An 11,439-nucleotide genomic window follows, 5' to 3' on the forward strand; every position below is an offset into this window, starting at 1 on the left:
AAGGTTTCATTGTTGCCTTTGAAAAGGGAGTTCTGCCTGAGTAGGGGAAGCAGGATCAAGCCCCTTTAATGGAGGAGCTGCTTTCAGAAGCATGGTTTATACTGGAAGTCCCACATTTTATTCAAGGGAATTGATTTGTTAGAGAATCATTTTTAAAACAAAGACAATACTTGCATGTACAAATGTTCACTTCTTTGTTTACATCATGATATATGTAATATATATATATATTATGTGATACAATTTTAAATAGTTTTGTTATGGTTTTTAAAAGAAATTGCAAACTAATTTTGTACAGTTTTCATTCAGACACCTCAATGACATGTACTCAGTAGGGTATGATCATGCTGTGAATGAATACTTGTATGAACTCAATATTTTTGTACATATAATGAACATCTGGTGACAAGGCGCTTAGAGCAGCAGCAACAACAACAAAAAAGACGAGGAGGAAAAGAAAAATAGTAGTAAACTCTTTTGCATGCCTGCTACTTTTATGGCTTAAAAATAATTTTCCCTCTATCAGTGCATCCAGGGAAACTTTTTTAAATCAATTTTAACAAGGAAAACAATCTGAACTCATAAATATTGTATCTATTAATTGTGAAGCTTAATGGAACATTTTATGTTTCTGAACAACTCGTTTACATAATTAAAATCTCCTTTGATCTGTGAGTAAATGATTTAATCATAAAGCTCATTAGGCTAAATGGGTCTTCCATTCAATTGTATCAAGATGGTATGGAAAATTCTCAGAGCTTTAGAAAATATTTGTTCAGTTGTTAAGTAAACATAGAAACCTACTTGTGAACAGATATTTTCTTTTATCTTTATGAATGTAATTGATGCAAAAATTATTCAGATTAAAGCATTTTTTTCTTTTATCTGATTTTGTTTGCTTCAGGAACAGTTCAGTGGAATAAGTGCATTCTTGGTCAATTTACGTTCATTAACCACTTTATTACAAAAATAATTCATTATAAACCAATCTGTCTTGTGCTGTTTGTGAGAGATGTAGGAATTATTTTCCCTACAAAAGAAATATAACTCTAATACATTTTAAATCTTTAACAATAAAAACTAAGGCATTAAATGAACAAAAGTAACTTCAAAAATTAGACCTGTTGCTTAAGGCCCAGATTTTTAAAAGTATTTGGCTGTTGCTATGCTCAGCATGTCAATACCTAACTAAATCTCATTTTCAATTGATAGTCAATGGGATTTAGGTTCCTAAGTGCCTATATCCCTTTTGAAAATGTGATTTAGGCTCTTAAATCAGTTAGGTGTTGCATAGCTGAGCACAGCAACACCAAAATACTTTTGAAAAACTGCGCCTAAGTAACTTCCTTTCTGTGAGTTTTTTTCCCCCCATAATGTTCATACAAGATCCATATTCTGGTTTAAATTTAATTTATTATGTTAAAAATGAAGATCCAGTATTACAATCTATGGAGAGAATATAACATCTCTGATATTTATTAGTCAGGGAAGTGGTGCGGATCCAATGATCTGTATGAAAGTATAACTCTACCCCCCCCATAACGAGGTCATGGGGAGCCAAAAATCCCTACCATGTTATAGCTGAAACCCTGTTATATCAGGGTAGGGGCAGCAGGGCTCTGGCGGTGATTTAAAGAGCTCCGGGCTCCAGCCGCTGCAGGGAGCCCCAGGCCCTTTAAACTGCTGGTGGAGCTTCACAGCCACAGCCCCAAGGTAGGGGCATCAGGGCTCCAGCGGTGATTTAAAGGGCCCAGGGCTCCCTGCAGCAGCCGGAGCCGCAGGCCCTTTAAATCGCTGGCGAGACTTGCTGCCACAGCCCCAGGGTAGCAGTGGCAGAGCTCCAGTGGGATTTAAAGAGCCCAGGGCACCCTGCAGCAGCCGGAGACCCGGACCCTTTAAACTGCCGCCAGAGCCCCACTGGTACCGCACTATTTGCGAACCTGTGTTATATCGGGTCGCATTATAGTGGGGTAGAGGTGTATGTAGCATTCTTCTAACTCTGAAAGTTTATTTTTTATGGCTAAGGGTGATTAGTGTAAAGAGGTAACTATTTGAATCATGGCAATGGCATGGCATTTGTGGCACATTTTATGGTATTCTGCATTTGAGTACATATTAAGCATACGGACATTATGAATAGAAAAATATTTGAAATAGCATGTGAGTATGGAGATCAAGGAGTTACAGGAGTCAAGGTTACAAGTTCTCACCTGATACCACTATCAGAGCAGAATCATCATTAGACCGGCCAGCTTTGTGCATTTTGACTGGGAATCCATTGTCCTTAATTCAATAAAATAAATAAAAGAGCATCCAAATTATATATGAATTTGTGCAACTATGGAGGCCTTAGTCAAATGAATATCTTCATTATAGATCTCAGTAATTAAACTCTTATGATATAATCCCCAGTTAAATCTTGGAAAAAAAGGGCCAGATTTAGATCTCGAATACACTGATGTAAATCCTGATTAACACTGTTGACCCCAAGAACTTAATGACTAAGATAGGTTAATGTCTTAACTTAATGACTAAAATCAAGGTTATAGGATCCATTAAGGGGAAAGATGGGCAGGACCGTTTCTAAAACATGGTATATGAGAAAACTGTAATAATTTCTGTGCAAAATGTTAAAGAAAGGAATGACCTGTTATCTATTGTCCTGGGCATACAGGAAGAAAGACAAGATGTGAGGGAGGTAGTTTTGGTTTAATTAGGCCACAGCTTTATTAACCTAACTCTCATTTGAATTATCTTGAAATCAGTCATATAGTACATGTCATGATTCCTTTCTCATTCATTTCCATCGATTTGTGGAGGTCTGCCATGAGCCTCTCTGAACTTCGTTCCAACCTGTGCTGGGACCTACCACCCTCTCATCAGATAAGGTTTAAGAAGCTGGGGAAAGTGGATTGTCTCCTCTCTGGACCAAACATTAGTAGCCCTCACCCCATTATCTGCTTCTTTAGGAATCCCTTCCTCAAAGTCCATTACCAATTCAGTTTATCAGGGAACTGGATCCCATACGGAAGTACCTGCAGTGGACACAGAAGTGAAAATAACTGAGGACACTTACCAGTACAGGGAGGGTGGCTCTCGCCCCCGGAAGGGTGGGGACTCAGGTGGAAGGGAAGGGGCTGGGGGGTCAGCATCCCCCAGTCAGCCCTTGGCCCGCGCCACCCAGGGCTCCTGTTTTGATTTAAAGGGCCCAGAGCTACGTACACAACTGCTGCGGCAGCGGCATCCAAAGTCCCGGGCCCTTTTAAATCGCCGGCCCCAGGGCAACTGCTCCCTTTGCCCCCCCCCCCAGCTGCTGCACGCAAAGGTACCAGCCTTAAGTCACTGCCCCCCTTCCCCCCCCGATCGACCACCCAGCAGCTCCTGCCCAGTATGGACCCTACCAGCAGGGTCCCTGGCAGGCAAAAGGGGCAGGGACATTAAAGCGCTGCTGCAGCAGCATTTTAATGTGGGCTGGGTATGGGCCAATGCGCGTTCTTTAAGGATGGTCCTTTGCTGCAGCAGCTGATGGGTGGGGGAAGCAAAGGGAGCAGCTGCCCTGAGGCCGGTGATTTAAAAGGGCCCGTAGCTCTGGATCCTTTAAATCAACACAGGAGCCTTGGGTGGCGTGGGCCAAGGGCTGGCTGGGGGATGCTGACCCCCCTAGCCCCAGCGCTTTAATGTGGGCTGGGTATGGGCCGGTGCGGGTTCTTACCGGTCTGGAGTACTGGCCCGTAGTGGCTCACTTTCACCCCTGTCTGGACACCTTTTTCTAGGTGGTGTCAGCAATTAGAACCAAGTGTGAGATGGCTCTGTCGAGCTGGACTTGGAATCTGTCCCCTCACCCTGGTGCTCAGGGAGCCAGTGGGCCACCTGAGCCCCTCTGGCCAGCCCCTAGTTCAGTGATGCCCATCTCCCTGATCCTCTTGGAACACAAAGAAAGAGGGAAACCTAAGAAGGAGCCACATCCCCTTTCTTCCCACAGGACCAGGCACAGCCCTCCCACCTTTGAGGTTGCAGGGGTTCCACTGTGAGATGCCCAGACATTCAGGGCCAGTGCAAAATATAAAATTAGACAGGGCTCTTCAGCCAGCAGTTAAAGAACTGTCCTGTCCCTTTTGGGACTAAGCCAAAAAAGTGTTCCCATTGGTGGCTGATACAAGAAGGGAAAAAAGAGGTAGTCTTACTTTAGCCTTCCTTACAGTGCAAGGATTTGCTCTGTTCTAGGGATCCCTGCCCAGGAGTGTCATTCTCTTCCTCCTGAGCTCATTTCCCTGCTCCCTTTTGAGGGAAACTGGAAGCAATCATGAATCTTCTGAGTATACTCTTCTCCCTGCATTAAGAGCAGACAGATGTACAAAATAGGGTGTTTACAATCTATTTCACCTAAAAATAACAAATATATCACTGTGTTGTTACATATAAGCCAATGTATCCTTGATTAGAATTTTAAATTACTATAGTAAACACACAATATAAGAAATGCCGCCTAAAGTGTATTGCAACACAGATACAGAGACTGGTGGTGTAACCAGACCAAATACACCTTCTATACAGTGTGTAGGCTTATTTAGACATTCAAAATGTGTGTGTGGTTCCTCTATACAACTTGCTTATTGCATGTTCCTGCAATATGTGTTTCAATTGCTTTTCATTTATATACACCCTGCGTTTATTTCAAAAGCACTGATGTTAGAAAGATCAATTCAGAAGTTGGGGGCAGGTTTTTTGGGCTGGGAGAGTTGCTTTTTTTGTTTGTTTTTGTTTTTTACAGTTTTATAGCTATCCATCATAGCTGCTTTGTTTCAGGCTTCACAGTTTGCTATTGTTTAGCAGTGTTCTTCTGGCACTGTAGAATGAAGCTAATGTCTACTCTTAGTTATACTATTGATTTCAACAGCATTATACCAATATAACAGAGAGGAATTGAGCCAGAGATTTTTATTAAGCCACTTTCCCTTTACTATATTTGATTTATCATTTTAACAAATAAAGTTTTCAGCATCACTTTACTATTTTGTTCCAAAGGCTGCCCTATTAACTACATTCTTTACTCAAGCAGGATTCTTATTGACACTATCTAGAGTTTGCCTGTGCAATAACTGAAGGCTCAGGTCCCTCATTATTATTATTATTATTATTATTATTATTAATCCTGATCACACTAATATCAATTTGTGTTTTGTTGTGTACCTCAAAGGGATTTTGGTCTTTACTGTTCACTGAGTTAGCATACCGGTGTACATACATTCAAGAAAGCACAGCTCTTTCCCCAGGAAATTATAATCTATTGCACACACAAATTGTTTAGAAAATGTAGTTCAATAGATGGTTGGTGATGTAGTGCCGGTGTTCTCAACCTTTTTTCTTTCTCAGGCCCCCTCCCCCCACGTATGCACATGGTTTACAAATTCAACACTCCACCTATGCCACAACAACTGGTTTTTTGCATATAAAAGACAGGGCTTACATTAGGTGATAGCAAGCAGGTCAGTTGCCAGGGGCCTCATGCCAGGTGGGCCCCCATGAAGCTAAGTTGCTCAGTCTTCCGCTTCAGCCCCAGATAATAGGGCTTGGAGTGGCAGGGCTTTGTCTTTCTGCCCTCTGCTCCAGTAAGTTTAATGTCAGTCCTGCTTGGTGTATCCTGAAACCTGCTTGTGGCCCTCCAGGGGAACTCAAATCCCACATTAAAAACTGCTGATGTAGTGGAACATTTTCAAAAGCACATAAATAACTTAGTATGTGGAACTTAGTCTACTATCAGTGAAATTTAGGCATTTAAACCATTTTGGCATGTTCAAAATGTAAAGATCAATGCCACAAACTTTTGAGGTTATCTAATGCATAAGAATAGAGTGATATTAGCTACTAGTTATATTCTACAATTCTTAAGACTGTGAAGAGTTAACATTTAAAACAATCAATTAAATTATTTTCACATGGAAAATAAATCCTAAAGGAGTTCTGTTTTGAGTATTAGCACCAGTTTTTTCCTTTTCATTCTTTTAATGTAACTTAGATAAACATTTTTTTTCATTTCATTTCACCTAATGGCGGTGATCTAGTAGTGACACACAAAGAGCTAAGAAAACAGCCACCAGTAGAAAGAACCTCTGATATAACTTTGAGGACATCTTGGGGTAGATTTCAAGTTTCAACAATAATAAAATCAAAACAATTGAAACTTTGAGATTAAAATCGAGGAATTTAGGCTAAATATAATACATGTTGTATCCAAACGTTCAGGACACCTTATTAAGGCAAGCCTTTATTTATGTGAGCCTAAGGAAAATACAAAAGTTTTATGGAATTAATATCTTTACAATCTGTCAGTTTCAGGATAAAAATTTAAATCTAAACAGATTAATCATGGGGAAATGCTATGTATGTGTTAAAACTAATAGCACATTAAAAATTGATCCCACAAAATATTTATACTTTAATACTGCCACCAAATGTAATTATGCTTGAATAAGATTTTAACCCACTCATATCATAATTTAGAAGGACGCAAAATGGATTCCAGTAATACTGTGTTAACAGAACATCGCATAAAGATATGCAATTTTATCACCTGCTTTTTCAGGTCATGCCATTCCTTTCCATCTAGCATCAATTGCAAAGTTGTCCATGACCTTAAGTGAAAGGGATTTTTTTCAAAATTTCTGAGTAAGGTTCCACAGAAGAAACCTGTCTATTTATAATTCCTATGTCATATGATGATAAAAGGTTTGTTTTACTTACGTTCATGTAAATTTTCAATATAATATCTGTACACTGAAATAAAATTTGTACTGCACACCAACTACAATTGGTGCCATGTTTTAATAGCACTTTTAAATTGTTTAGATAAAAAATACAAAATTTACTCTCGTGAGTATTTACATGTTAGGTAAAATCTTGACTCCATTGCCACTGATTTCAATGAGACCAGGATTTTACCCAAGGTCTCAGTTTGCCCTATAGTGAGGGTGTTGGTCTTATGAATAAGTCACAAGAAGGTATTCTGAGATTGACTACCTAACCCCTTGTTTTTCTTTCTGGCCCTTTTTGCATCTCGATGTAGATCCAGGAATACATCTTATAAAGTAAAGCCATTTCTGTGAAGTCCCATGGTAGTCATGGAACATGATAGATGATGGTCAAACTAGAAGCTTCTTAAATTAAAGTTTGTATCAGAGATGTGTGTACACATTATTTCTGTACCCGTGTTTGGATTTAATTCCTTAACTAGCCATTATACAAATCATGGGAAGGACCAAAGACATTTTTATTCCGATCCACAATCTTTCATTGTCCAAGCTTATCTTTGAAAGTCTAGATCACTGTTCATATTAAAACAGGGAAGGTAGTAGAATCTTTGTCATAAGATTTTTTATTATTATTATTATTATTTTAAAGAATAGGTTAGACCAATGTCTGTCTGGGATGACCTAGGTTTACGTGGCCCTGTCAGTGCAAGGGGGCTGGACAATATGACCTCTTGAGGTCCCTTCCAGCCCTACACTTCTATGATATAACTGTTTTTATTATTTCTGCTGTTGGGACTATCACTAATCAATCAGTCTACACATACACAGAGCTAGAGAATATTGAGACACACACAAGAGCAAGAGAAAATAAAAAAGGAGGACAAAAATGGTCAAAAATGAACTGAAGCAAATAAAAAGACTGTAACATTAAACAACTGAGGTATTCTGATGGACATACTCAGAGAGAGAGAGAAAGAGAGCACATACATAAGGCTCAAGATCTAAAAGGTCCTTTCCCAAACCAGAGGAACCATTGCTGTGCATGAAATTTCACAACGAAACTCCACTTCTGATTGATTTTGGAGTAGATTATGTGTTCGGTTTTCTACATAATACTAATAATTATTCTAAAAAAAAACCCTTTTCAATTGACATTAAAGTTGAGAGTATAGATCAATAACTTAAGGGCAGAGATCCTTACAAGAACAATCATTAAAAAGCCATCTGATTCAGAATTAAAGTTATATTTACAAGAATTATAAACTTTTGAAAGTAAGGAAATTAATATTTTAGTCACTCATCCAGTCTTAAAATTGAGCTTCTTAGCAATACCAGGACAGAATCAGAAACTCAGATTCCTGGGTTTATGGGGTTAGTTTTGAGTCCCTTGATAAGCCTACTAATACTTATGGGAAGAGTGAGAAGGAAACTGGAATGGACTTCAATGGACCTAATAAGGCTTGCAGGGTCCTAAGGTCCACAGGAGCCCTTCCATCTAGTATATGTGAGAACCTGTTCTGCTATACCTCACTCTTTCTCATGGTCCTTTGTGTGAGCCTGGCTAACTCAGTTGGTAGAGAATCAGACTTTTACTCTGAGGGTCCAGGGTTCAAGTTCCTGCTCAGGCAGAGAGCTCTTTAGAGGGAATGCTAGCTCAGTGGTTTGAGCATTGGCCTGATAAATCCAAGCTTGTGCATTCAATGCTTGAGGGGGCCATGTAGGGATCTGGGGCAAAAATCTGTCTGGGGATTGGTCCTGCTTTGAGCAGGGGGTTGGACTAGATGACCTCCTGAGGTCCCTTCTAACCCTGATATTCTATAATTGTTCCCTCTCTAACCAGCTCACTCATCCACTTCCCTCAAACCATGTTTAGAGGTTTATCTCTGCAAAGAAAAGGGTTAGAAATATTTTAAATACTATTTAAATCTGCCAGACCTGATGTGCTGTTCTCACATTAGTACTTCAAATATTAACATATAAAAGTAGTTTGATTGATGAGTCTGTATACAGTATTTGAATCCAACTGTATCAGCGCAGTAAGCCAAGTAAAATATTAGACAGCTTTTTGGACTCTGGCAAAGAGCTCCATAATTATAATATCATAGTCAATAACTGGCTCCATACTTAACCTGAAAAATTTGAGACTGATATTTCTTTGTCTATGGATTTTGGTTGGGCTGAAGGGCAAAATCAAGCTTGTAATGGAAACATAGCTGCAACCTTAACTATGGAATCACAGGCAGTGGATGAAAATGACTTGCCTAAGGATACAGAGTTAACTTCAGAGTATTCATGAAGTCTTGTCTCCCTGTCCCATGCTCAAACAACAAATGGCCTCTCATAATACTCTGTTTTATTTTATTTTTCTAAATATTTGTTTTTTGGGTTTCAGGAACTGGGAAGGGAGGCTGGTGATGGATTAATTATCTTTCATCTCAAAGTCTTTCAAAAACAAAGCTATTTTAAGTAACTTGAAGTGCAGAAAATAATCTTAAAATAGTTGAACTATTCTCTATTGGGACTCCAATTTTGCATATTAATATTCACAGAGTGAAGAATTTTGTGAAAACTTGCAAATTAGGTCAGTAGTGAAAAATCATCATTCATGAGTGAAAATATTAATTTTGCCATGAAAATATTAATATTGTAAAAGAACAAATGGTGAAACTTCACATATTCACTTCAAGGGAAAATTTAAATATTCTTCCATAGAGGTTTTGCAAAGTTTGCAACAAAACTTTTTTTTAAAAAATGGTTCTGCCTAATACTGCCTGCCATTGGGAGAAAAAAAAAAGTGATAGCTCTGAAGTTTAATCCCGAAGTGTTTTGATTTTGTGAAAGTGCTAAAAATGTAATTATCTATTTTATTTTATGGTGGTACAATTTTTTTTTTTCAAACAACTTTCCGCGGGGAGAGTGCTGAACTGGTAAGCATTCCTGGTCTTGGGTCTGAGACCAATGAGATACTTGGAATGTACAAGACACTATATAATCCAAATTTTGTTCTGTCCTAGTGGTCAAAAGGTAGTACTTATCTTGGAATTAGAAGAGGAAGAATACCCCCTTCTCCCTTGATATGGAATTCCTACTACTTTGATCTAATCAGTGCTTGCTATACAGTGCACTTTGTGTAACACAGCTGTCAGCAGTGGTAGACAGATGAATCACCTTGACACTTCCACTTTAGTACAGCACCTAAATCAAATGCATCTGTAAGTGTGGGCTATAAACTATACGTCACCTGCTCAGGGGAGATGGAGAATGAGTGATGCAGATGACAGTGACATTTTCTTCATAAGAAGAAGTAACCTAGCTGGATAATGTTTAAATCCAGCATGTGGGACCGACTCTAGTGAAGTTTCATTGTGAATTGCTCCCAGGCTTCTTGATTGCTAGGCAGTTAAACTGCTTCAGGGTAGCTACAGTGAAAACAAAGGCAATTTTCTTTATTTTTCTCCTCTTTAAACTTTTAATTAGCGCTTTGTCAAAACAGTTACTCTTTAAATGTGTTCATTCCAACACCACCTACATTAGCCAAGCCTTCTACTATAACTATGTCATACCAGAGGAGAGGGACACTGGGAAGAGTGTATTTAATTGTATTGTAACAGGGCAAGACCATGCAAAAAATGTGTGAACAAGTAGCCAAACAATAGACAAATAGTCCTGGTAGAATATTTCTAGTTGTTTAATGTCCTGCTTCATAATATGACTTAAGTGATAGGCTAAATACATGCTCGTAAAAAAACCCTGTCATTAGGCCTTGGCTACACTGGCGCTTTACAGCGCTGCAACTTTCTCGCTCAGGAGTGTGAAAAAAAACACCCCCCTGAGCGCTGCAAGATACAGCACTGTAAAGCACTAGTGTAAACAGTGCTGCAGCACTGGGAGCGCGGCCCCCAGCACTGCAAGGTAAACCCCATCAGGATGTGGAGTACGTGCAGCGCTGGGAGAGCTCTCTCCCAGCGCTACGACCAAACTCGCGGCAGCACTTTGAATTTTCGAGTGTAGCCCAGGTTATCCAAGTGGACACTGTAAATAGGGATCCAACCCATGCCACTTAAAAGAACAGAACTCTATTCAACCAAGGGCTTCGCTACACTCGAGAGTTGCAGCGCTGGTGGTGGGTTTACAGCGCTGCAACTTAGTAACTGTCCACACCTGCAAGGCACATCCAGCGCTGCAACTCCCTGGCTGCAGCACTGGCTGTACACCTGGTCTGCTTGGGGTATAACGATTGCAGCGCTGGTGATGCAGGACTGCTTGTCAAGTGTGGCCACCAAAAGTGCTGTTATTGGTCTCCAGGGTATTAGGAGATATCCCAGAATACCTGTTCAGCCACTCTGCTCATCAGTTTGCACTCTACTTCCCTGGCCTCAGGTGACCCGCTCTTTAAATACCCACCCTTTTAAAAATCCCCTTCCTGTTTGCTCAGCCAGGTGTGGAGTGCAATCAATCAGTGACCATGCCTCCACGCTCCAAACGAGCCCCAGCTTGGAGCAGTGGCAAGTTCATGGACCTCATCAGTGTTTGGGGGGAGGAAGCTGTGCAGTCACAGCTGCACTCCAGCCGTAGGAATTATGGTACCTATGGGCAGATATCAAAGGCCATGATGGAAAGGGGCCATGACCGGGACGCGGTGCAGTGCAGGGTTAAGTAAGGAGCTGCGGAAGTGCCTATTGCCAAGAAG

At 40.1% G+C, this 11,439-nt stretch overlaps 1 non-coding gene across 1 annotated transcript; it reads left to right on the plus strand.

The window, feature by feature from the left end:
• Positions 1-8,304: 8,304 nt before the first annotated feature.
• On the plus strand, positions 8,305-8,377 carry TRNAK-UUU (transfer RNA lysine (anticodon UUU)). The gene has a single exon. It is a non-coding gene; the product is annotated as a tRNA-Lys (tRNA).
• The last annotated feature ends 3,062 nt before the right edge of the window (positions 8,378-11,439 follow it).

Source organism: Chelonoidis abingdonii, chromosome 8, assembly GCF_003597395.2.
Source record: "Chelonoidis abingdonii isolate Lonesome George chromosome 8, CheloAbing_2.0, whole genome shotgun sequence".
Taxonomy (NCBI): domain Eukaryota; kingdom Metazoa; phylum Chordata; order Testudines; family Testudinidae; genus Chelonoidis; species Chelonoidis abingdonii.